Source organism: Mustela erminea, chromosome 12 (assembly GCF_009829155.1).
Source record: "Mustela erminea isolate mMusErm1 chromosome 12, mMusErm1.Pri, whole genome shotgun sequence".
NCBI lineage: Eukaryota > Metazoa > Chordata > Mammalia > Carnivora > Mustelidae > Mustela > Mustela erminea.
The window spans coordinates 70,240,481-70,268,089 of record NC_045625.1 but is presented as its reverse complement, the minus strand read 5'-3'; the positions used below and the strand labels follow the sequence as shown (position 1 = coordinate 70,268,089).

The 27,609-nt window shown below is 43.2% G+C and overlaps 1 long non-coding RNA gene across 1 annotated transcript; it reads right to left on the bottom strand.

Moving 5' to 3' along the window:
- Positions 1 to 27,217, bottom strand: LOC116570502. The gene is made up of 3 exons (XR_004277446.1): positions 27,046 to 27,217; positions 26,736 to 26,905; positions 1 to 143 (listed from the first exon to the last, which is right to left on the bottom strand). It is a non-coding gene; the product is annotated as an uncharacterized LOC116570502 (long non-coding RNA).
- Positions 27,218 to 27,609: the final 392 nt, after the last annotated feature.

Sequence of the window (27,609 nt, the reverse complement as noted above, 5' to 3'; positions counted from 1 at the left end):
TCTCTGATCTTAAGGTCCTCATTTATTCTCACCTTTGTGATTCTAGTTCCATAAGGCTAGGGAGTGCCTGGGATAGACAGCTGAGGCTATCCAAGCCTTGACCAATGGAAGAAAGAGTCTTCAGTTACAGAATGTGCTGAAACCTGAGAAAGACCAGAAACAAGGTTATCAAACACCAAGAACTATATTTATCAGCGTTGCCATTGTTGTTGTTGTCCTAATGAAAAAGGTTTTTTATGGCCAAGCAAGACGCTGGAATGCTATAATGGCTTTATGTATGTATCAAGAAGCAGTGCTCTTGGAGACTGGAAAGGGGTTCTCAGATGTCATCATATCATTGCTGACAGATAGTCTGATTGAATACTTCCAATGTCAGGGAAGTCATAATAGTAGGAGATTGCTCACACCATCAGAAAATATTTAATAAATACTTCAACGCACACACCTCCCTAAAATAAGGGTGCCTAAATGTTTTGGTTTGCCCAGAGCAGTTCCAGTTAATAGTCGTGTCAGGGTGATGGGTATAAAGTATGCTCCCTTTCATTCTCAAAAGTTTCCTGGTCATCTGCCTATAATTGCCATATTTTAGTTCTAGTTTTGTCCCTGAAAGTACAGAAAGTTCTCAGTATATGAAGATAATCAGTACTCAAAAAGAAGACCACCTTAAAGTGAATCCACTTTAAGTGGGCACCAAAATCTCATGGTGAAAAATGAAAAAAAAAAAAATTTGATTGGGCCAGTACTATGAAAATGAAACTTAACAGTATAGAAAAGAAGTGTGTTTATCTTGTGCCACTAATGGAATTTAGATAAGAAATGCATCTCTATGCTAATTCTTAGAATTAGTTTTTCTTAAGAGGTAAAAAAAAATCAGAGGTAAAATATTGACAGAACATTTATTATGTCACTTCTTACTTTTAAAATATTACTATAAAGTGAATAATTTTTCCTAAAGTACTCAAAGGATTCAACCATTTTTCCAAGGGATTTTCCTAATCTTTATTAGTATACTAATTATCCTTATTTGAAGTATCACTCAAACTGTCTTTGCATCTTATCTTCTTCAATCTTCATTTGTATGCCCTGCTTTTCAACAGCTTCACACAGAATCTAGTAGTCCTCCAACATCACTTTCATCAATTCTATGAAATCCTGTAATGGTTTGCAGGGTAATTTGCAATTTCCCCATATGGTAAATTACATTGATCTACATCATATTGTGGACTACTGATAAATATCAGAGAATGTGGGGGAATAAAAGACAAAAAACAAAATTGATGTGATAGGTATGGTTTTATGTCAATAAAAATACTGTTTTATGTCTGAACTTTTGAAACTGGCAGAACTTAATTAAAATTCAGGTATGTGCTCTGTGTCCACTTTTAAATAATAATAAGCACCATTTTTAAACAATTACTATATGTTAAATTGTTTGTTAGGCAGTATGAATACAGAACTGAATATACATTCCTTAACATCAAACAAACAACTTAGAGCAATTCATATAAAAGGCAAGGTTCTGGGCAAACATAATGCAATGACATGTACAAGTAATCAGCAATTTCCTAGTGGGTGGGATATCTCATGAGTGAGTAGAGTTTGGCCATACAAAAATGTGAGCTAGCTCCAGGCAAAAGGAGCCTGTGAACCTGTGTGAAGTTTAAAGATGAAAATAGTAGGGCACTTTCTGAGAACTGCATTGACATTTTTCCAGAAATGGATGGAGCATAGCATACAAAGGAACAGTGCCAAGGAATGTGACTAGAGAGGTTGTCATGACCAGGCACTATTTGGCCCAGTAAGTGCAAAAGAATAAAGCCAAGATATTGTAGACGCATAAGAATTTAGAAGGAACAGCCCACTTAATCAGCGCTGCCCTCACCACCACCTCTAAACTATGATGCTGAGGCACTATCTTAAAGGTTTCTAACCTAGTATTTCTTACAGTGTATTTCTGTGTTGCTTTCTCACTAGCAATAGTTATGTTAGCCTAGTAAAAAAGAGCCTGTGTGAATATAAATACATGCAAAACTAGATAGATTAGACAGATCAACAATTAGGTAGACAGAAAGGCATTTTTTTATACTCAAAAGATTTTTAAGTGCTCCAATTTTTCACCCTTTATTTGCTAACACCTGCAGAGTGCATTCTGTAGTATTTAACTATTTCCAATTCTTACCTTCAGTCAACTAAGATAGGCTCAGGCCCACTTTTCAAACATAAAATTATTTTGGCAAGTTACTTGAACTAAAATTTCAGAGTTACAATTAGCAGAGTTACACTACAACTCTACAATAGCAGAGTTACAATTAGTGAAGAAAACAGAATTCTCAAATATGACCTTGACTATGACTGATTATAAAATATGATATGAATAAAAAACCTTTTAAATCATAATTTTGACTTGTCCTATCATTTGAGGAACTGAGAAAATGACCTTTTTTTTTTTTACTGTAAAACTATGTAAATCTCAGAAAATAACCTCTGTAATTGAGTGTCATAGGTCAAATTCCCTTGAAGCATACTCTGTAACAGGGATTTGAAGATGCATGAGTTGAGGGAGTGCTCTTGAGAAAGTCTTGTAAAGGAGGAAGTGGATCAGGACAGAGAAGAGGTTATAACTGAGCGAGGATATGGTTTCACATCCACAAGAGCTCTGGAACATAAATTGTACCAGAGTGCTATATTTCCTTGAGGCAGGAGCTGATGTACTCTCCTATCATTCAGCCTTTGGCTATGGCTCTTCCTTGGGATGCAGGATGATATTTAAGAACCCACAAGATAAAAGCAATTTCTACAAAGTAGAAAGTCATCTGTGAGCATTTACAGCATCCTGCTAAAGAAGGTGGGGTGGGGCACCAAAACGTCTAATACATCCCACCCCTTGTACTGAGCAAATGTACTTGTTTCTCATGTTCTATTCACTCTATCCAGCATCTAGGTGCAGCTACTCCAGGATCCTATGGCCATAGTTCCTAAGAAGATTTACAAAAGGGAATTTGTGGGTCAAACTACCATACCTGATGTTGCACTTAAAATCCGAGATCATGCTGATACTATTTCCATCCCTTGCCATCTAGATTTCTCTCACTCTTAGTTCATCATTCTGATACTCTAGGTAGTTTTTCTGATAGGATGACCCAGATCTTCACCACTAAGGGATCGTAGGCCCTTATAACGTGATGGTTGCCAATTTACTGGACATATGAATACCAGGACTCTAATGGATTACTTTAATACCAAACATATTCTTCCTTGCCCAATATATGGTGCCATTCCTACTACCTATGATATTCAGAGACAATTACCCATATCAGTGGGGTAAATCGTTTTTGTGCCTACTGGACTACTAGCACAGGAACTCAGAGTGATGAGGTGGCAACCTTAACTTTAAATTGAATGAGACTCAGGCTGTGCTTTCTGGTGGAAGTTTCTCCCCATCTAGGAACTAGAACCACAAGACTGACAATCTCAAGTCGTGGGGTAAGGAAGCACAAAGCCCCTTAAAGTCTCTGGGAGTAATAAAAGCAGGACCTTTTCTACTTCCACCTTTTGGTTCCCAGATCCATGTATCTACCTATTTGGAACTCAAACCCATATAACAGTCACCCCTCCACTGGTATCTCAATGTTCTACGAGCCAATGGTATTCAGATGTAGGGGAAACTGGAAAGGGAGTATCTTGGACTGATCCCTCCAAAACAAAACTTGAGATGTGTCCAAAAGCATGGGGCTTATGTGGGTGGTAATTATAGGAAGCTGTCATAGAGGAGTGGGGAAATTAAACAGGAAAAAGAAGGAAACCAATACGCATGCATTAAGGAACATGTTACAGCTGTGGGCAACTCTGAATCAATCCCAATAGGAACCTGTGGAGAGACTGTGAAATACACCTTAGTTTTCCACCTGAGGGGCGAGGAAGCTAATGTACATATTTTTTAGCTCTCATCTCTACTTGGCTGAGGGTTATTCCATTTTGCCCTCTATGTGGGAGAGAGAGCCCTCAGGTAGAGAGCTGTAGAAGTTGGCAGTAAGGCACTATTGCATATATGGGAATGGTGAGTGCCAAGGGGCTGTGGTGGGGGCATTGACACAATTTACTGGTAGGCATCCTAAACGCCATGAAATTAAGTTTCTAACACCTAGGGGAACGGGGGCTTATAAGAGATACTTAGCCAGAGTTACCTAAGGGGAAATATAGTTACATTTGTTATAGACTGGATTTTATGGATGAATGTTTTATGGATGATATGGGAAAATCAATTCAAAATGTTGCTATGTATACCAACCAAGCCATGAAAATAACAACTGGTCGGGAGTTGAGTATCTGCATTACAGCTCCTAGTGGGCCTCGCTTTCTCCCTTGGTAAAAAGGCAAACACCTAATTCCAAGGAGTTTAGTTTCTATAAAAAGCATTAAAGTTCTGGGGTAAGAGGAACTACAAAATGACACCATAAAAGTTGACAGATCTCAATTTACTGGTAAAGAAGTACAAATGGCACATATCAGAGCTATGTTAGCCAAGACCCGTAATTATAGATATTTAATAAAATTAATGGCCAGTAATCCAAAATTTTAAAAGCACATGTGAGAATCAAATAAAATGGAATAAAAGCAGAGTTAATTTTAGACTTTTAAGGAAATTATGGACTAATGATTTCTGCAGCAACCTTGTGAAAAAACAACTCCAGACCTCATAAATACTAAACGAAGTCTGAAACTCTAAGGCAAACAAGATACAGAACTTTCCATGTTTAAGGGCACAATAGTAATTTTAATTTACTTATTTGAGAGGACTAAGCATAAAGAGCTCCAGCAAAAACAGCAGTATGGTATAGTAAAATGAATATGAGGTGTTAGTCAGATTTGGGTTTTAGTCTTATCTTCAGCACTTACTTGACTAGGAAAGGAAGTTTCTAAGCATTGCTGAGGCTATTTCCTGACAGCAATCATGATACCCTTCTACACACATTATTGCAGGGCTATATTAACTGAGATAATATGTAAAAAAATACTTTGGAAATGACATAAGTTCAATACAACTAGGCCTTAGTTTATGTTTCAATGATAAAAATGCAGAGCAGAGACAATTAACCAAATATAACAAAAGCCTCCTACTATCCAATCATAAATAAAAGGTAGATGCTAGGTAGGAAAAACAATTTTGTGTAAAGTATTGAAGGAAGGAAATTTTGTCTGAATCACTGTAGCAGGTGGTAGGACTTCTAGTCCTCCCATTTATCTTGTCCTCTCTCCTCCTGACTGATCACCTTTCCCTGCCACTTTCAAACTGGGCAGAGCAATGTGACTGTTCTAGGCCAACAGTCTGCTAGCAGAAGTGATATCTGAGTCCACAGGGCCAAAGCTCTAATTATCAGTGCAAAGCCCCCACCCCCCACCCCGGTGGCATTTCCTTCACCTACAAAGGTGACTGAGGAGCCTTAGTTGAAATAGTGGAACCGAAAGATCCAGGCCACTTGGGTAAATGATGTGGGTAAATAAGGAATATTATACCCGAGCCATCTGGACCCACAGTAGATTTTGCATGAGCAGGAAATAAACCTCTATGACACTTTTGAGTTTGTTTTGTTTATTGATTTTTGTTACCACTGAATAACTCAGCCTATCCTGACTTGTATAATCACTGAGGTAATTGGCAGGGGTTTCTATACTTCTACCTATGACACAACCACAGAGTTCCGCTGATGTTAAACTTTAGATATCAGAATCTCCTAAGTGCTATTAATCAAGAAAACTTTTTTGAGTATATTCAAACTCTTCAATTCACTAACTTGCCTTTCAGCTGCATTTTAACAACGCTAGAAAAACTGGTTGGTTTAGCAAATTCAGAAAAAAATAAGTTACTTTCCTTCACTCATGAGTGTGCTTCCACCGAAATGTTTAGTCACTACTGAATTCTTCCACCATCTCAAATTTATATTATATACAAACTACATAGTATAATTGATCTTATTCCATAGCAAACTGTATTGCTATGAACCAATCACAGAAGGAATGGAATTAAGTATAAGTATGGATGTAACCATTTATATTGTAAATTATGGATTATAAATCCATAGAATGAGCACCCACACATACATCTGCCATTACCACAAAATTTCCATGATTTTGGGCAAATTATTTATAGTCTATTGCCATTTCTCTATGAAATTGGGAATGTTGGCCATTCCAAACATACTATATTGAGAGAGACACGTAGCTTTGGGGAAAGGGAATGTGTATAGAGAGCAAGAATACATTCCAAAGGGCACTCAGCTCATTAGGAAAGAGACAAAGTAAAATAAAAAAGAATATGTATGTTTAAAAATTTATTTATTTATTTATTTGAAAGAGAATAAGCATGAACTGTGGGGAGGGGCAGTGGAACAAGCAGACTCTCCACTGAGTGCAGAGTCTGAGATCATGACCTGAGCCGAGTCAGATGCTCAACCAACTGAGCCACCCAGGCACCCCAAGAATATTTAATTTAAATTGCAGTGGCTCATCAAGTATATAGTTGGTTTTTAATTTCCCTTTTATTTTGAAAGAACTGACTAGAAAAGACTCCCTGCCACTTAGAGTGGAGAGGAGTCACAGGGTGGATTTCTGCAGAGGACGCTTTTTTCCTACATGACGTCTGATTAGTCTTTCAAATACTAATCAATGTCACTAACCTCTGAGATGTGTGGTTCCATGATTTGGAATTTTGTTATTGATCCTTGTCATGGTTTTCAAAGTGTGGTTACCTGGACCAGCAACAGAAGCATCACTTGGGAAATTTTTAGAAATGTAAACTTGGCCTTACCCCAACTATTGAATAAGTACTTAGGTGGGGCAAGGCAGTCTGTTGTGACAAGTCCTTCCTGTGGTTGTTATGCATGCTCAAGTTTGAAAAACATTGGGCAAAAGGGTCTTTCCTTAGAAATCTGCAAAACGTAACATGCTTTAAATGCATTCTAGCATTCAGAGATCAGATACAAATCAAGCACCTGTAAGACCTTTTTCTACCAGAGAATCTATATTTTCTGATTCTTTTAGATTAAGATATGACTCCCTAAATTTCAAAATGGAGCTAGTTTTTATGTTTAAGTAATAAACCCTTGAAAATATGCAATTTATATTGGAAGTGCTGACACAATCTTAACGATAGCATTGCAAATGGCGATGCTTAATTAAGCTTCGATCTCCTTTGGAAAAAAAAGAAGGGAGAGAGAACGTGAAGAAGGAGGTTACTGTTCAATGAACTGCTCTGTCATTTGCCGCAGTGATTCTTAATTGTGTCTCATTACGGCAAGATGATCATTACTCTACTTGTCTGTCTGATTTAGAGACCACTAAAAGTGTCTTGTAACACGCAGCCGTCTCCCTTGCAACAGTCCTTTGGCTCTCACCCTCATTACTCAGAATCTGTCCAATTATTTGTCATTAAAGTAATAAAAAGGACTGCAGCAGAAAATGTGGGAGGTAACTGTTGGAGGTCTGCCCGGGGAGGGAGAAAAAATGCAAACTGTTTTCAAGGCACTGGGAAGGTGACATCGTTAATTAAGTGTTAGGGAATATGCAAATCAGTCCCACTCTCAAGAGACTGTAATAAAACTGAGAAAACATTATTATCACTGCAAGTAAGAGAAGGCCACGTTACCCCATCTGGAAGACGATGTCATTTTCTACTGGAGACTCAGGCAAGGAAGGGAGGGGGCTGGGAAAGAGATGATGAAGGTGGAGTTGTTCAGGCCATTGGGTGTGCTCAGGCTGTTAAGAGTTCAGAATTAAGGTGTCAACACAGAGGGCCAGTGGATTACAACTTTTAATGAGGGATGTTTGTCTAATCACAGGATTTGCACACCCAATTTCCTCTGCAAAATGACTTACAACTCATCAGCAGGCAGTGTTTTTGTAGGTGAAAGGAAGGGGAGAGGAAGTGCGGGGAGGCCGGCAGCCGGCAGAGTAGGCTTCGGGGGCTGTTCCAAAGGTGGTAATGAAGCAAATACTAAGAGGTACGTGGACACTTGCTTATTTATTAAACATATACTGAGTACCAACAAAGGACTCGGGGCCTTTGCTCAAGCTAAAACCTCTGCTGTCCTCCTATAACCTGTTGCCTTGGCCAACTCACTGCTCATCTTTTGGACTTTGTAGTTAATGTCAATTCCGTGTGAAAACTATCCCTTATTCCCACCCCCAGATAAATATACCAAAGCAAAAAACGTATGCTTGCTATACATGCACAGTTTCAAGGCAAATTCTCTTGCTTCCTTATTCCATCCAGTTTCAGATATTTGTATGAAACCTTATATGGAAATATTGGAGCCATACCTGACCCTAGAGTTTCTCAGGTAGACTTTATTTCATCACAAGGAAATTAAAGTCTTCTCAATAACCTTTAGGAAAAGTCTTCTTGCATACTGCATTAGTTAATGACTCCTTCATTTAGATACTTAATTAAAACTCAGAAGTCTATATGTCAGCTGGGCTTCTTCATGAGCTTTGGTGACCTGGAGGTTGGGTTAGGTGACCCTGCTGTGGGGTAGGTGGGGCTTGCTCACCTACTTGGCTCTAAGTTGGCTGAGGAAAGCCTTAGTTTGGACAATTGGGCTCTTTTTTCCCAGGGTCTCTAATCTTCTAACAGGCTAGCATATGCTTGTTCACAGGCTGGGAATAGGATTCTGGGAGAGAGTAGAAATATGCAAGAGGTTAAGGCATAGGTTTCGAACTTGTGTGCTCTCACTTTTGTCCCATTTTATTAGCCTGAAGATTAATTTCAAAATCAAGGGATGGGAATCCACTCTACCACTTAATGGGAGGAGCTACACTGTAACAATTCAAAGGGCTTAGAGGCAGGCAGGGTTGGAAAATCGAGATACTCAATTCCTATCTGTGGGTGCATGGATAGAGCTGAATGTCCTGTGCTATATGGATCATGGGGACGTGGGGGTATCTTATGGTATCTTATGCCAAAAACCACTGTCAAGAGATTGTGATAAAATTGAGAAAACAGGTTCCTTCCAACCACAGAATGAACTTCCTTGCTATATTAATTTCCTAACCTGCTATAGCAAATTTTCATGAACACAAGAGACTTTAAAAAGGTAAATTTATTTTCCCACAATTCTGGAGGAGAGAATCCTGGAATCTTCCTCTTCTGTCTCTGTTAAGTATATCTGTCATTGAACTTAGGGCCCACCTGGATAATTCTGGATGGTATTCTAATTCTAGAATTCTAGAATCTTTAACTAAATTATATCTACTATAGTAGATACTAGATAGTACTATAAAGTACTATTCACAGGTTCTGGGATTAGGAATAGACACACATTTTCAGAGGTCGCTATTCAGCCCACGGCTGCCTACTGTCTGGCTCCACTCAAAATATGCACATCATTTCCACGTGCAAAATACATTCACCTCATTTCAAGATCCCTGAAAGTCTCAGCTCATTATAGGCATTAGCTCAGATTTAATTTCTCATTGTATATCATCAACTCAAAAGTCAAAAATAACATCAAAATCATCTAAATCATGTCTGCATGAGACTCAGTATGATCCATGATGGGACAAAATTCCACTCTTATCTGTGGACCTGTGAAATGAGTAACCACAAGTTACCTGGTTCCAAAACGTAATGGTGGGACACACATAGGGTGTAAGAGTTAGAGACATTATTATTCCAAAAAAGAGAAAATGGAAGGAAGAAAGGAGTCACCAGTCCCAAGCAATTTTAAAGTCCAGAGGGGAAAAATTCCATTAGGTTTCAAGACTTAGAATATCCCTCTGTGGCTCAAGGTTCTCTGCTCCGGGCCAGAGGCTCTGCCCTGCAGGCCTGTGGCAGCTCAGCTGGCTTCTGCACCTGCTCAGTTTGGTAGGCCTGTGCTTCTCAATCTATCAACCTCTTCAAGTCATTCTGCTTTTTGGTGTTGTTTTATCTGAAGACTAACACAGGCTGAGCACTATAAAGTCGCTCTATCAGCTTGTTTCTTTTCTATAGACTTTTGTGAGCCCAACCGACCACTTTCACTTTGTCCTGTCTCTATCCCTTTCAGGATTCCCCTTCAGTTAGCAGTGTTTCTGCTGATATAACATTCTCAAAAACCTTTCAGGTCTTCTGTGTACATCACAGGATCCAAACCATTAAACAAGAGGATTCCCAACACATCATTCCTGGAAAACCTCATCTCTATTACTGGATTCTGCTGAGATGATTGTATGCATTAGTCACTGCCCAATCTCCTCAGCAAAAGATTGTTTAGACACACCCTTGGCCTTCTCTCCAGGACGTTTTCCTAACAGCGAATCTCCCAGATTTAGCATCTTTTGCGATGAGAATTTGCTGAGAGTTTTCCAAATAAGAGCTTGCTCCTTTTTACTTAACAGTTTCTTCCTTAATTTATCTATTTCCCCTAGCACATTACTATAAGCATTAAGAAGAAAACAAGCCACACCTTCAACACTTAGCTTGGAAAACTCCTCCACAAGTCGTCCAGTTCATCCCTTAAAAGTTTATGTTTTACAGATTTAATGCAATCCCTATCATGATACCAACAGCATTTTTCACAGAACTAGGATAAACAATCCTGATATTTGTATGGAACCACAAAAGACCCTGAATAGCCAAAGCACTCTTGAAAAAGAAAAACAAAACTGGAGGGATCACAATTCTAGACTTCAAGTTATATTACAAAGTGGTAGTAATTAAAACAGTATGTACTGGCATAAAAAAAAAAAAAGACACTAAAATCAATGAAATAGAATAGAAAACTCAAATAAATCCACACTCATATGGTCAGTTAATCTTCAACAAAGAAGGAATGAATATGCAAAGGGAAAAAGTCTCTTCAGCAAATGGTGTTGGGAAGACTGGACAGCTACATACAAAAGCACCAAACTGGACCACTTATCTTACACCATACACAAAAACAAACTCAAAATCTGAGACCCATATGTGAGACCTTAAACCACAAAAATCCATGAAGAGAGCATCGGCAATAAATTCCCTGACATCAGTCATAGCAACATTTTCTAGATACGTCTTTTGAAACAAGGGAAACAAAAGCAAAAATAAACTACTGGGACTATCTCAAAATAAAAAGTTTCTGCACAGCAAAGGAAACAATCAACAAAACTAAAAGGCAACCTACTGAATGGTAGAGGATATTTTCAAATGGCATATCCAATAAAGGGTCAGCACCCAAAATATATAAAGAACTGGATACATCTCAAAACCCAAAAAACAACTAATCCAATTAAGGTAGTCAGAAGACAGGAACAGACATTTATCCAAAGAAGTCATACAGATGGCCAGCAGACATGCAAAACAATGTTCAGCATCACTCACCAGGGAAATGCAAATTGAAACCACAAAAAAAGTATCTCATACCCGTCAGAATGACTAAAATAAAAAATACAAGAAACAATGTGTTGACAAGGATGTGGAGAAAAAGGAACCCTCCTGCACTATTGGAATGCAAACTGGTGCAGCCACTGTGGAAAACAGTATGAAGGTTCCTCAAAAAATTAAAAATAGAACTGCCGTACAATCCAGTAATCACACTACTGGGTATTTACCCCCAAAATACAAAAATAACTAATTCAAAGGGATACATGCATCCCTATGTTTATTATAACATACGCTACAATAACCAAACTATAGAAGCAGCTCAAGTGTCCATTGATAGATAAATGGATCAAGATGTGGTGTGTACACATACACACACACACACACACACACACAGGAATATTATTTGGCCATAAAAAATGAAATCCTGAAGTTTGCAACAAAATGGATAGACCTAAAAAAAAATAACATTAAGCAAAATAAGTCAGTCAGAGAAAGACAAGCACCATATAATGTCAGTCAGATGTGCAATTCAAGAAACAAAAAAAAAAACCGAGCAAAGAAAAACAGACAAACCAAGAAATAGACTCTTAGCTATAGAGTACATACATGGTTATGAGGAGAGGAGATGAGTGTCGGGGGGAGGAGGAGGGAATAAGTGATAGGGACTAAATAATATACTTATCAAGATGAAGGAAAAAAATCTGTGTTCTACACAAGTACAGAACATAAGTCAGCCATGTTTTCTGTTATAATATAACAAGGATTGCCTTTTCTCCAATTTCCAATAACATGTTCCTTATCTTCTTCTTAGCCCTCACTAAAGACTATCTTAAACATCCAGATTTCTTCCAATGGTCTATACAAGGCAGTTGATATATTTTATTTTATCATGCATCTCGAGATTTTTTCAACCTGTACCCACTATCAAATTTCAAAGCCAACTTCTGCCTTTTAGGTGTTTATTTACATTTACAGCACCCCATTTCAAAATCTGTATCTATTTCCTACAATAAATTACCACAAACTAGATGGCTTCAGAAATGCATTCTTGGATGGTTATGGAAGCTAGAAATTCAGAACCTAGTAGGATCATACTTCCTCTGGGGACCTTGCGGAAAATCCATTTCTTGCCTCTTCCAGCCTCCAGTGGCTTGAAGCATTTCTTAATGCTTATAACCACATCACTCCAATCTCTGTCTCCATGGTCACAGCTGTCATTAGGTTTAGAGCCTACTATGATGATATCCTCATCTCAGATTCCTTACATTAATTACATTTGCAAAAACCCCTATTCCAAATAATTTGATGCTCACAAGTTCTGAGGACTAGGATATGGACATAGATTTTTTTCAGGGCCACCAACCAGTCCGCTACACTGTCATCACCTTATTATTGTAGCTAATTCACTTGTGAGGCTAGTAACAGCTCTGGTCATTTGTGCCCCAGTTCTCACTAATCCGTGTGAATTTCTTTTTAGTTTATCTACTATTATATTACAAAGCAACCCACAACTTAATGTCTTAAATAATATTACTAATGATTCTGGGAGTTGACTACATAGGTCTATTTCACTTCATGTCAGCTGGGGCACTAGGATGGTTGGAAAAATCCAAATGGCTTAATTCTTACATGTTCCAGTTGGTACTAGCTGTTGGCTGAAGTTCAAACAGGGCTGTGGCTGAGGACCACAGTTCTCCACTGCGTGGGCCTCTCCTTGTGTTTTTTGGGGTTCCTTACAACATGATGACTTGATTTCCAACATGGAGCATCAAAAGGAAAGAAGGATAAGTTGACAGTTCTTTGAAGGCCTGGGCTTAGAAATATTAGACTAATTATGACAGAATTCTTTCAGTCAGAATAGTCAGAATACCAACCCATATTTAAAGGGAGGAGAAACAAGCTTCAGTTTTCAATGGCAGTACTTCGTGAGCATACAGAAGTGGGAGTAATGTTGACAACTATCTTTGGAGGCCAGTTACCACAGTCTGCCTTCCTTTATCCCACCAGCAGGTCTACCATGAGTGTTTCACAAGCTTGTCTGGCTGAAAGGGTAAATGAGATCTGAAATCTAGCTCTTGCTTCACTTGCCAAACGAATTATTGGCTAGAGCAAGGCTATTTCCATTCACAGAAAAGCATGCTTTTCCCACATTTTTCCTATGGAATAATGGTAGCTTTGTCTACCAACAGACCCAGAAGTTAGCACTGTAGCTTCCAGTATGATTACTCCCAACAAAACCAAGATTGCTAGCACAGGGATTTTGTATTTGAATGGAAAGTATGCTGATCTTAAAGTTGGAAATCCTTTATTTGAGACTGGCACCTGCTACTTAACTAGCTAAATTGACCTAGACAAGTCACTTAACTCTTTACAGTGGAGTTTCTTCATCCGCATAATAGAGATAGTAATTATTGCCCTTTATCACTCTCACGGCGCGGTGAGGGTCACGTGATAATACATGTAAGACTACTGTGGAAAATACAGGCTACCGTGTAAATTTAAGTCTTCATCCAGAAAGTATGCTCACTCCCACCTAGTTTTGCAGATGCCAATCCCCTATCTTCATCTGGGAGTTAGAGCACAAAGGGCCATGAAACACTGGCCCACAGAAATCTCTCTAGCTAGAGGAAATTAGTAAGAATAAGGCACCTTTTGTGATGAAAAGAACTTCTTATTGGAACAAAGATCATCAGATACTATCACTTCTATACCTCATTTGTCAGGTCCTTCCAACTATGGAACACGAAGAGCTAAGAAACATTCCTAGTTCCTACAGTATTCTATATTTATTTTCCAAGCCCTCCAGGAGGAAGAATACCACCTGCCCACTTTAAATGAGTGCAGTGCATATTGAAAACACAAGGCACTAGGTAAATGATAGATAATTACCAAGCACGCATTGACATTATGTAAAACACTCTGGCATTTTTCTGTGCTGCGATCCATTGAACTGCATCACTCTGACCAAATAATGAATTACAGTCCATTTATGAATGCTCTGTGTTTAATGCTAACCTTCTGCTACGTCTCCTCAGTGTCTTGACCATAACAACAAGTGCACACACAGGGTGTGTGTGAATGCATCAGATTTCTCATTTTTATAGTTAATGAATAATGAATACTGTTATGCTAAAAAAAAAAAACCACCAAAAAATCCAAATTTGTGAGCATCTAATGTCATTTTCATAAACTAAAGCTATCCACTCAATGGGCCAGAAGAATAAGGCACTGCCCTTTAAAAGTGGCCTCTTGGTCAGCAGCCATGTTCCCTACACAAACGAGACCCCAGCCCAGGGGAACAAGGGACGGGCACTCCAGCGTGTAAGTGGGCATTCACTCCCAGCACTGGGCAGAGCCTCCCGGCCATTAAGTGAGTCCTAACAATTCAGTCTTTCAGTCACCAACCTAATAGGCACAGGCACAGGCAATTTGGGCTTTGCCAAACACTCATTTTCACATCTTAAATCAGTACGTGTCAGAGCTAAACGGAGGCTCGGCTCTGCCACAGGTCTTGTGTTCTGAGGCAAACTCGTCTTGCTCAGGAACTCGGGGGCCCGCACACTCACTGCAGACCTCTTTTTCCATAAAGATCTGTGACAAAAAGCAGTGGTTTGTGCCTCTGATCAAATGCCTGGGGTCTTTTCTGGTGGCTTAGGACTACTTTTTTTTTTTAATTAATTTATTTATTCTCAGCATAACCGTATTCATTATTTTTTCACCCAGTGTTCCATGAAATCCGTGCCCTCTATAATACCCACCACCTGGTACCCCAACATCCCACCCCCTGCCCCTTCAAAACCCTCAGATTGTTTTTCAGAGTCCATAGTCTCTCATGGTTCACCTCCCCTTCCAATTTCCCCCAACTCCCTTCTCCTCTCTAACTCCCCTTGTCCTCCATGCTATTTGTTATGCTCCACAAATAAGTGAGACCATATGATTAATGACTCTCTCTGCTGGACTATTTCACTCAGCATAATCTCTTCCAGTCCCATCCATGTTGCTACAAAAGTTGGGTATTCGTCTTTTCTGATGGAGGCATAATACTCCATAGTGTATATGGACCACATCTTCCTTATCCATTCGTCCGTTGAAGGGCATCTTGGTTCTTTCCACAGTTTGGCGACCATGGCCATTGCTGCTATAAACATTGGGGTACAATGGCCCTTCTTTTCACGACATCTGTATCTTTGGGGTAAATACCCAGGAGTGCAATTGCAGGGTCAAAGGGAAGTTCTATTTTTAATTTCTTGAGGAATCTCCACACTGTTCTCCAAAGAGGCTGCACCAACCTGCATTCCCACCAACAGTGGAAGAGGGCTCCCCTTTCTCCACATCCCCTCCAACACATGTTGTTTCTTGTCTTGTTAATTTTGGCCATTCTAACTGGTGTAAGGTGATATCTCAATGTACTTTTAACTTAAAAAGCATAGGCTTTTCAGGAACTCAAAGACAGCACAGGAAAGCTGAATCTGCATGCTGACACGTCCCGGGTTCCCAGTAAATGCCAGGAGGGCTATAGCCTTGGAGCATTTCTGAGTAGCTGACACCTGGCTTCCCTGGACATGTCTCTTTTTATAGAACCTCCTTGACAGAAGCTTCTCCCTCCCTCTTCCCATGGCATCTGGATGGACTTTCTTTCCTTTCTTTTCTTTTCTTTTTTTTTTTTTAAGGATTTTATTTATTTGAGAGAGACAGAGAGAACACCAGCAGGGGGAGGGGCAGAGGGAGAAGCAGGTTCCCCGCTGAGCAGGGAGCCCGATGGGGGCCTTGATCTCAAGACACTGAGATCATGACCAGAGCCAAAGGCAGATGCTTAACCCACTGAGCCACCCGGGCATCCCTGGGTGGACCTTCAAGATGGTATCTTATCCCCAACAGCCCACATTTTTCTTCTTTTTTAAGATTTTATTTCTTTATTTGACAGAGAAAGAAACAGCAAGAGAAGGAACACAAGCAGGGGAAGTGCAAAGGGAGAGGCAGGCTTCCCGCTGAGCAGGGTGACTGATGCAGGGCTCAACCCCAGGACCCTGGGATCTTGACCTGAGCCGAAGGCAGCCACTTAACGACTGAGCCACCCACACGCCCCAGCAGCCCACTTTTGAATGCCCAGCTAAATTCCTTATTTGTTTCTCAGGAACTCCAAGAGCCATTTACCACAACATGAGGCCAACTTGCTGAGGGAGCCCAGCACATAAACCGAGTCCTGTGTCGGTGCCCACCAGCAAGGGGCAGGGACGCCTACAAGGATGGATCAGATGAACTATCAGATGAACAAAGTCGAGCCTGGCAGAGTGAGCCCACCCTGCAGGCTGAGTAGAAGGTAGAAGAGAATGGAGAAGAGAAGGCGGAAGAAGGGAACTAAGGAGTGAGCCCTCACCCCCCACCCCACCGCCAGGTGTCCAGGAGGAACGAATGGAGACAAGGGACAGTCCTGTCACAGAGACTCAGAAGCGTGTCATATAGTGCCCTCTCCCTCGGTCCCTCTCACCCTCTCCATCTTGTTAACCAGCCACCATTTCTTAAGCATTTACTCTATGCCTGGTACCAGTCCAAGCACTTTACATACATTACCTACTATCTCACAGCGAACTTAGGAGACAGGTATGATTGCTGTTCCCATTTAATGGATGAAAAAACCGAGTCCAGTGAGTTTCCCAAGGTAAGAGCTGATGCATTGTGGAATCAGGGATTTGGGTCCAAAGCTCTGAACCATATTCTAATTTCTGCATATGTACCTTCATTAAGCAAATAAGTAAGACCTACTGTGTGCTGACCTTAATCCCACCGAAGAGAAGTGACATAAGAAGCCACGTTCTCTACTCAGAAGACGCACAATCCATAGGGAGAGTGGAGAATCACAGGCAGAACCCAGTTGCGCAAGCACACCAAGTGGCTGCTTCTTCATTCCGAATTGTTAAGGAATACAGAAACCAAGGAAGACAGGCTTCCTGGTGGACCAGCCGGGGACATGCTCTGGAGAAGGCACGGGCTGCCGCTCCAGGTCATTTCTCCAGGCGATCGCTCTTCTCTCATGTAGATGACTTTCTTAAAATTATCTTCATCAGAGAGAGAACAGTGCTCCTGAAGAGGAGGTGAGACCTACACAGGGTGGTCCCTACAAGTCAGCGATATTCACAAAACAGGACATGCTCGTTCAACCCCGGGATCACATTCGGCCAAACCCAGGGACTTCGCACTCTTCCACACACACCACGCTGAGGCCTGCCCACTGCTGTATTTGCCAAGCACTGCCAACTCTGCATCAAGGGAGCGGTGGGGAGAGTACGGACTGATAAAACTTTATCCTGGAAAATATTCCGCTTGTACTCACCCACCTCCTCTCCCAGACAACTGAGCCAGCCGCCTGCAGCTCCACATGAGGGAAAATACGGGGTGGTACTTAGTTCCAGCCCTCACCAGTTCTCGAAGGGAAAACTGTAAATATCCTCCAGCTATCCCAAAGCTTGTTCGGATTACAAAGAAATGCCAAGAACAGGATACCAAGTGGTCACCTGATAGGCTCACTGCTAGAAGGGATGACAGGTTCCAGCGGCACAATGTTGGACACATGACATCCAGGAGAAAAAGGAGCAGGAGGGCCTGATGTCAGCCCGGCCTCGCTCAGAGCAGCCCAGTGCCACAGCACTCGCACCGGGAGAGGGGCTACTCATGTCTTGCGGAGGGGAAGGACCCAAGAGAAGTGACATAAGAAGCCACGAAGTGCTCAGCAGGAGCCAGACGAGCTCCTGAGGACTAACTCAGTAGAAGTTTCTGGCTTCAAGGACAACAGCTCACATGCTGATTCTAGATGCTCTGAGTGGCAAAGACACTATTTAGAGAGACAGTTTTGTATAATCACGCCCTAGGTGTACAGGAGAAACCCCGGGCAGGCTCTGCTTTCAAATTATACTGATTTATATCCCAATAAAATGGCATTTGTAAGGTAGCAAGTGAGCTGTTAGCGGTTTGGGTTTGGGTTTTGCTTACCAAATTTCTACAGACATCTCCTCTGTGTATCATGTACGAGTCAGCATCTCAGACATCAGCAGCCGGCTGGTCAGTCTCTTCTCGACAGTGTCTGAGACACACACACATACCTACACCGCTTACCTAGAAACCACAGACGGCACTACCACCAACGAAAAACAAAAAACAAAAAACAAACAAACAAACAAACAAAAAACTGGAGCTTTGCACAGATGAGGCAAAGCAACTTCTCAGAGGAGGGTGGGCAGCAAAGGCCTCGGTCAGCTCCAATGACTGATCTCTTCTACCCCAAGCCACTCCCTCTTTGTCCCTACAGATCCCTCCTTCTTGTTCCTTGCCTCACCCAAGTCCTACCTACCCTCTGCACGTGCAGCCTGCTCACAGGCTGAGGAATCCTTTTCATGACAGATCGAAAAAGGGGCACTACTTATTTTCCCTACATTTCTTTTTTCTTTTTCTTTTTTTTAAGATTTTACTTAATTATTTGACAGAGAGAGAGAGAGAGAGAGCGATCACAAGTAGGCAGAGAGGCAGGCAGAGAGAGAGAGGGGGAAGCAGGCTCCCTGCTTAGTAGGGAGCCAGATGCAGGGCTCAGTCCCAAGATCCTGAGATCATGACCTGAGCCGAAGGCAGAGGCTTAACTCATTGAGCCACCCACGGGCCCCTTACATTTATTTTTCAACTGGAAAACTCTAACCTCAAGGGCCTGCAACATGAGCATGGAGGATGGAAGTAAGGTCTCAAAACTCCTGATTTTTTAAGTTACAAAGAAAACTGTGCGTGGTTTCAAAGACAGGAAACGCCGAGCTGCAGAAAGAGCTCTTGAACTACGGGAAAGAATGGAAATTAGCTCATTCCTTGCAGGTGAACACTTACAATATCCATACTACTGGAGAGAAACCAGCCTCGTTTGTCACATTAGATCATAATAAAAATCATTAGGTAGTTTTGACAGAAAATACATCCCCAAAGAGAGGCCCCACTCAGAGCCAAATTTCCCAGCTGAAAACCATCAATAAAAACTTCTCAAACACCAGAGATCAGCAGTTTCCAGCATTCATTTGCTCAAACATTATGTTCATCATCCAAAGTTGAATGTGTGTATAAAGGGAAAAAAATCTACAACATTCACCCCACCTCCTGTCCTGACATCTCTGAACATATACAGTTGAATAAAATTCCTTAAGCTCACACTTGAAAGGTCATAGAATAGGGGGGTGAGCCCCATGGTCATTTCTCAGGGGGAGGTAACATGACACTTAAGTGACCACAGTGTGACCTGTAAGCCATACTTGCTTCTAACGTCACCTAAAAAAGAGAGAGGCAATAAACGAGATGGGTTACCTAAGAAAGATTTATTACACAGACCCAGATGTTTCAATCCCATTTAGATATTGTAGAAGAAACTGGATGGCAATTTTTTTTCCCTCCTCTCTCTCCTGACTGCCCATTTAAAGGAATTCATTTAGAATGTTAATAAAGTGATAAATTGGGTTTACTATAAATAATTATACTGTCATATCATCTCTTTCAAGGTTGAAAGAGGAGGCTTTCTGTTGTGATAATCTACCTTATTAAACCAAGGCAAAACAATTAAGTATTGCCTTCTAAATAAAGGCTCAGGCAACTGCACAGCAGCCCTACCCCAGACAGACCAGCGCCACTTTGTGAAACATGAAATAGTTTGTCACTTAGGGGATGGCCCACCGGGCAGAGCCGTGACTCTCACATATGATGTTACTCGAAAGTTCAGTAATACGAAGAGTGTTCTGTGAACTTTCTAAAAAGCTGAACTATTAAGTTGGGGAGTTGGGTCAAACCATGCTACACACGAACATCATTCATAACTGTGGGGCACAAGGGAAAACGAAAGAAGTTTCTGTGTGCAGGAAAGTGGCCAGGAGAGTTCTGAGCTCAGAGTAAGCCTCTGGCTGGGGGGAAGAATCCAGCCTTCAGGGAAGTTGGCTACTAGCTGCTCCTAACCATCCTCTCCGAGGCAGATATTAAAAATGGATTGGCAGTAGCCGGCTTCCCAGGTCACCTCTCTTAAATATCTTGCCAAATCCTAACTAGTGTAAAGAACATTCGAAGCAGGGCTGGCCAGGTTCGGGCCCACCTCTTGCTACCTACTAACCAGCTGCTTGAGACACCGGCCCTGTCAGAAATGGGAAGGGAGGACCCTCAGATGACTCCCAGCTTCTTCCAGGTCCGGGTGCAGAGGGGTCTTCGTTAAGGCACGCCCATCCTTTCCACCAGGAAGCGGCTTCTTTGTCTCATGATCAGTAACAGGTTTCTGCTAAAAACAAAATACCTGGCTTGCGTAGGTACACACAGCAGCTGCCTAGAATTCAGGGTGAAAGCTGGTAACACATCTCCCTGTAGGAAGACAGGGAGCCTTCAAAGAGGTCAGACGATGTGACTGACCTTGTAGCTCACCGGGCGTGGGCCTTGCCCTCCCACCATACCCTCTCCAAGGGTATCCGGCGACACATATCTGTGCCTCTCCACCCAGATGCCCTCCTCAGCCCCACTCAGCCTGGGAGGAAATGGTCTTTGCCTTTAAGGGATCACAACTTTGCTAGAAGGTCAGAGAACGTATTGACCCTGTCACCCCCCCTTTTAAAACCTTCATATATAATTCCTGGAATTAATCTGAGCACCCATCTCTGTGAGCCTGCTGTGTGTTTTCCAAGGCTTTGGAGAGGCAGCCAGTGTTATGGGGCCTTAGGTTTCCAAGCGGCTTGGTAAGATACAGGCCTGGGGTAACAGGGAATGCGGGGACTGAAGAGTCAGCTTCTTGCTTCTCAGCTCCCCAGCAACAAAACCTCAACCCCCTATATTTCTGGTCCCATCGGCCGTAAATGATGCCCGCCTGGGTGGTCCAGGGATGCCTTCCCAGTGCTGGCAAGCAAGCATCCAGCCAAACTGCCCCCCAACCGCCATCACTGTGCCCTCCCTTCACAGGCTGGAAGATCATGATTAGACCATCCTAAAATGCACAGAATTCAAAGTCACTGAGTGCAGAATATAGTCGATGATGCCATAATGGTGTTGTACAGTGGGTGACAGAGGACAGCCACCCCCGTGAGCATACCATAACACACAGAGCTGTCAATCACTATGTTGTACACCTGAAATGAATGTAACATTGTGTGTCAACTACACTTCAACCAAAAAAAAAAATCACTGAACATTACCTCTAATGCATCTATTTGAACCTTATCTCTCTTAAAACTTTGCAGCCTCTCCTATCAGAGGAAACATCTGAGGGCACACGAAAGCAGAAAGGCAAATACAAAAAATCACATTCAGCACAGTCCTACGGATGATCTCACAGTCAGCCAGGTGGGCCTGAGATCGCCCCTTCCAAAGGGAAAACAGGCCAAGATGTCTTTCGTCCTTACAGCCACGCAGGACCGCCGTGACTCCACGAACCCACCCAGTGATCCGCAGAAAACCAAATCAAAGACGTTTGCTGGCTCCTGGAGTTTAGGACAAAGCCTTACTTCAATTAAAATGCCTATGGATCGTATGGCAGAATGAGAAAGTTTTAAATTTGAATTATTAAGCTTCCAGCCACCATCCGAATGGATGTAAATTATCTAATGCTCCAATTTGTTTCGTTTAAAACGGACCTTGGGCTTGGACATTTTGGCTGCGGTGCATATTACTGTCCAGGCACAGAGAACACAAACGGAAGAGCAGTTTCCACTCTTAGGAGTCACAGCCCTTGACCTCCTAAGCTCATCCCCCACCAGGGTCATCCCTTACTGAGGGCCATACGCACGTACGTGCATGTGTGCACGTGTGTGTGTGTGTGTGTGTGTGTATGTGTTCACAGTGCTTCACACACAACAATTTATTCATCCCATCAACAAGCATTTATTGAGCCCCTACTGATGAGTATCTAAGTTGGTCTTAGAGATACACACCCATGAGCAAGTCCAAGGTCACAGCCCTGGGACGACCTGTGAGGAAAGCAGGTAATCACCTAAACAATGACTCTACAATGTGGGAAACACAGGGATGGGACAACAGGTTATTAAAAATAATATCTCAGGTAGGGACAGCGTGTCAGGTGTTGACAGCCACAGTGTCTCATTCCCACAACACCTTACAAAGGTAGGTGTCTCCCCACTTTCCAAATGAGTGTCCTGAGGCTGTCTCACACTGCACACTGCCTCTCTACCAGCATGAGCGCCTGCATCGTCATTTAGGTCTTAAATCCCCATCGTGGTCCCAACGCCGCACCTGGCCACCCGCATGGCTTGTCCAGGCACTGATCCAGATGTCGCTCGGTGTTACACAGCGCACTGCATGCCCTGGGAAGAAAAGACCACGGAGCTCACTCACCACAAGGAGCGCTCCGGCAGGCCACAAGAAACAAGAGAATAATGACAGCACAAAGCAAAGACCCAGCACGGCACGACAGTCTGTGGTCGCCTACCAGCAGAGCGGAGTGCTTCAAGACAGCAAGTCTGAAGAACTCACTGTGGAGGGAAGGTCTTCAGGAGGCAGGGCCCTGGTCTTAAGATCATGTGAGGTCAGACGGCAGGAGAGGAAAGCGGTGCTCAGCGGGATGTCCAGAAGGCTCCCACATTAGGCTGAACCACCCCTGTAAGGGGAGCCCGAGGGCGGGACAAGCCAGCCTGCTCCAGCTGCTAAGAGTGGCGAGGGTACCCCGTGGGGTTAAAAGTGACCCAGCTATTACAGCTCCGTTCACAAGAACCCCTCCCAGAAATCACTCCAGGGGATGGAAGCAGTGCTTTATGGATGGAGAGTGAGACCCCAAAGGGCCTCCTGGAGTCAACACAAAGTTGAAGACTCACGAAACAGTCTTCTAAAGGGGGGTGGGGGGGTGTTGCTCACGACAGGAGTTTGGACTCAGAGTGGGGAGGCCAAGGGCAACATCAATGTGCCTCCCCCAACATGACCCTTTTCCCAGAAAACCTCCATTCACAAAATTGGCAAACAGAAGGCTGAACAAAAACTGACTTGCAGGCCAAGTTATTATCCTGCCTGGAACACCCACATGAGTCAGTCAGTCCTGCAGATAATATCTCCCTTGGTTAAATGCTTTACTGCAGATTAAAATACTTCTACATGTGATTTTCAAAATAGCCACAAATAAGCACTGAGCCTCTCACTTTATTTTTTTCTAAGTTTTTATGTATTCATTTAAGTAATGTGTACACCCAACACGGGGCTCAAACTCACAACCCAGAGAACAAGAGTCACATGCTCCTCTGACTGAGCTAGCCAGGCACCCATAGGCCACTTGCTTTAAAAATGAAGATCCTGAGGGGAGCCTGGGTGGCTCAGTGGGTTAAGCCTCTGCCTTCGGCTCAGGTCATGATCTCAGGGTCCTGGGATCGAGCCCCGCATCTGGCTCCCTACTCAGAAGGAAGCCTGCTTCCCCCTCTCTCTCTGCCTGATGCTCTGCCTACTTGTGATCTCTCTCTGTGCCAAATAAATAAATAAATAAAATCTTTAACAACAACAACAAAATGAAGATCCTGAGGGTCAGAGAGGGTAAGGGACTTACTCAAGGTAAGTAGCAAGTTGCAGAGCCAGATTTTGAACCAGGATCTCTGTCCAGGGGTCTGTCTGCTGGATCATTACTGCGACTATCAGAGTACTTTATAAAGTTCTTTACAGGGACAGAGAGCTTTTATGACAGTCCTGGGGAGTCCACACAGACACACAGACACACAGACACTCATACATAAGGTACTCTCTTGTTTTCCTAAAGGTAAAGCAATAATAGTAATAATATTGAGTGCACACATCTCACCTCCTCTGGCTATGGACTTGGTCTCAGCATATGCATAAGCGAAAAGAGTACCTATTATTTCGATGACTCCTAAAGACATGCCGGTCAAGTGTAGAATGTACACAGATCTGGGTATAACTCACTGCTCACAAGGGCCCTGCATCTGTGCTCCTTATCTGCGCATTTCCATTTCTGTGCTCTTTCCTTCATCTCTGTCTTAGCTCAGGACTTGTTTTCAGGAAGTGGTTATTTCCAAGGCAGATGTAAAAACCACAGGGCTTGGGGGGAAAAAAAAAAAAAAAACAACTTCCCCCTCAAATCAACCATTTTCCTCATTTTCAGGCAAAGCAAAAGCAGCTGTATCAGGCAGATGGAATATATATTTTATTTAAAAAACCCACAACTCCCAGTTTCTCAGAGCCCTTCTCTCAAATCCACAGGTCACACAAATTAAATCAGCCCATCAACGAGGTGTCAATTAGCCTTACGTGGTGGGGAGAAAGTTCTACACAGAAATGAAGACCAAGACAAAAGTCAAAGCTAAATGTAGTGAAAACGGAGCATGCCACCTCCCAGCTCAGAGGCAGAGGGCCTGCCATCTAGCCCACTAAGTGAAGATCACAAACCCCTGCCCCCACCAGCCTTAGGGAGACTGCGTTTTTTTTTCTTTCTTTCTTTCTTTCTCATAACATATAATTCTACCAAAAGATCTTACTGAAAATAAAGTCATATACTTAATCCATAAAGCAACTGGCTTGCCTAATTTTAATCACCCCTCTTTCTAAGAGAATTTATATATTGAGCCCACACTACGCAAATGGAATTAAAATATATTTTTTCACCATATTTTTTCCCCCAGTGGGGAAGCTCAAAGGAAAACTCCATATACCACTCGCTTTGCTGAAAACCACAGGAACAAAGTTATTTAATTCTAGTTAAAACAAGTACTTCAACCACTTTCACCCTTAAACCTTTATCTTAAACATATCCATGAAATATCATTTTTCAGAACTTTCCTTCTTCCTTATTCCCTCAGAAAATCTCCAATATATCATAAGCTCCTCCTAAATGCAGGCTCTCAGTGACATCCTGAGTTGTTATTAAACACATACAGAAATACTTTATTACAGTAACCTTTTAAAAATGGCTTTTAGGGGCGCTCACTGGGTGAGCCACTGGGTGGCTCAGTGGGTTGGGCCTCTGCCTTCGGCTCAGGTCTTGATCTCAAGGATCCAGGATCAAGCCCCAAGTGGGGCTCTCTGCTCAGCGGGGAGCCTGCCTCCCCCTCCTCCCCCCGCCTACTTGTGATCTCTCTCTCTTGCTCAAAGAAATAAATCTTTTTTAAAAAATGGCTTTTAGGGGTGCCTGGGTGGCTCAGTCGGTTAACTGTCTGCCTTCTCAGGTCATGATCCCAGGGTCCTGGGATTGAGCCCTGTATCGGGCTCCCTGTTGGGGTGTTGGGGGAAGCCTGCTTCTCCCTCTCCCCGTCCCCGTTTGTGTTCCCTCTCTCGCTATGCCTCTCTCTGTCAAATAACTAAACTATTTTTTTAAAATGGCTTTTGTTCCCCATTCTTATCTGAACTTGTAACAAATTTTTGTTAAGCTCCACACTGGAAATTCCCGTTAGGTAACCTAGGGTGTGGGTGCTTTTGAATTTCCTTCTTAAAAAAAAAAAAGGCTTAGGATCAGGACATTAGATGAATATGGAAAAGTCCATATTTTGATACAAGTGTAAGTAAATACACACTTTGTGTTTCTTTTAAGATCATTCACACAAAATATATCCACTAAAATCAAATCCTTATGTTGAACCTAAATTCAGGTGTGAAAACTGGGTTTCGTGCTACTTAGACCAGAGCTCAACATATCCTGTCAATAACCAGTCAAGGGGAAGCTGAGCCCCTCCTGAGACGCCTCAAAATAATCATTCCTTGTTCACCAGAAACTGAACGACTTTGCCCTCAGAGTCACAGCTCCCGCAAGCAATGGAAGTAATGCTCTGAATCCAGATAGCCATATTAGACTCTCAATCTTTTATCTGCTACAAATTTAACATTGTAAAGGAAACCAAAGCAACCAGAACACCAACGGGGTAATTAAATCTCTGGCTGGAGGAAGTTTCAAAATCCAACCCCACACCAACATCGGGCAAGTCGCCATATATGACCTACCCATACTTGCTCTCGTTACTCTGAAAATTCAAAGAGAGAAAGCATGAATATTTTAAATCCTACTAATTCGTCGGTACGCTGTTCAAGTACATACAAGACCTAACACCAGATTTGCAAATATATCTTACTAAGATTTTGCCTCATCTCAGAACTACAAAAGCGGACAAGAATTACTGCAGACCATTAAATCTGTTCCCGTCCAGGGGTCTTAATCAATATCGTATGCAGCATCATCTAGCACTGAAATTGCCTCTTCCATCATAGCCCATTTTCGCGGCTTTATTTCTGGACCCCAGGACGCACTGGGCTAACAACTCTTCTCTGTAATTTGCACATCTCTTGGAAGGGAGAGGGAGCCCCCAGATTCAAACTGCGTTTGTCTACCGCCCACTGCTCCCAATATTATGCATTCGCACAACCCAGTAGCATGCGCTTGCGGCACCCCCCTGCCGCCCCCTCCCCCCCGTACCTGCCAAGTTCCTCGCCCGTGTCATAGTAATCATCCACGTTTTCCTGCCTGAACACAGTCAGGATAAACTGTCAGTCCTCCCCAAAGTCCAGCGCACTTCAGCTCCGCTTCCCACACCATCACCACCGCTCCTGCGCCTCCGTGGGCCCCTCATGCATCAGTCTCCAGTCCTTTAAAATAATAGCAATAATAATAATACAATGATAACCCGAAAACGAAGGAGTCCTCCCCAGCTAAGAGCCCCTCCCAAGGACCACCTCAGCCCGGCTGCCCCGCCCCGCCGGGTGGAGAAGCGCACCCTTTGTTAAACCCGCGCCAGGGACGTCCCCCGGCCCCGCATCGCCCGCGCGCGCGTGGAGCCGGGCACAACCGCACCCCGAGGTCCGCGTCGGCGAAAGCAGGGCGCTCGGCGCGGATCGGAACCGGCTCCGGAAGTGACTGGCCTCCCCGCCTCCCCTCTCTCCACACACGCACGCCCACCCAGCTCCCCACCTCCGGGAGCGCCGCGGGAGAATGAAGCCCTCACCCCGGCGGAACGCGCCTCGCTGGAAGCATCCCCCTCCGGCCTGCGGCGGCACAGCGGCCCCCGCACCACCTCTCGGCTCCCGCACTCCCCGGCCGCCGCGGCCACCCCCGCTCCTCCCTCGAGCCAGGCAGTCCCCAGAGGCACATTCCAGGCGACTCCCTCCCCGTTACCCGGCCGACCCGGCGTACGGCCGCCCGGGGGAGCAGGGGAGGAAAGGGAGCTGCCGAGGGAGGCGCGGTCGCCCGCTCCCGGTCTCCGCGCCCCGACACAAAGCGCCCGGCCCGGCCCGCGCCACCTGTTCCCACCCGGCCCTCGGGTCAGGGGGAGCCTCCTGGCTGCGACCCCATT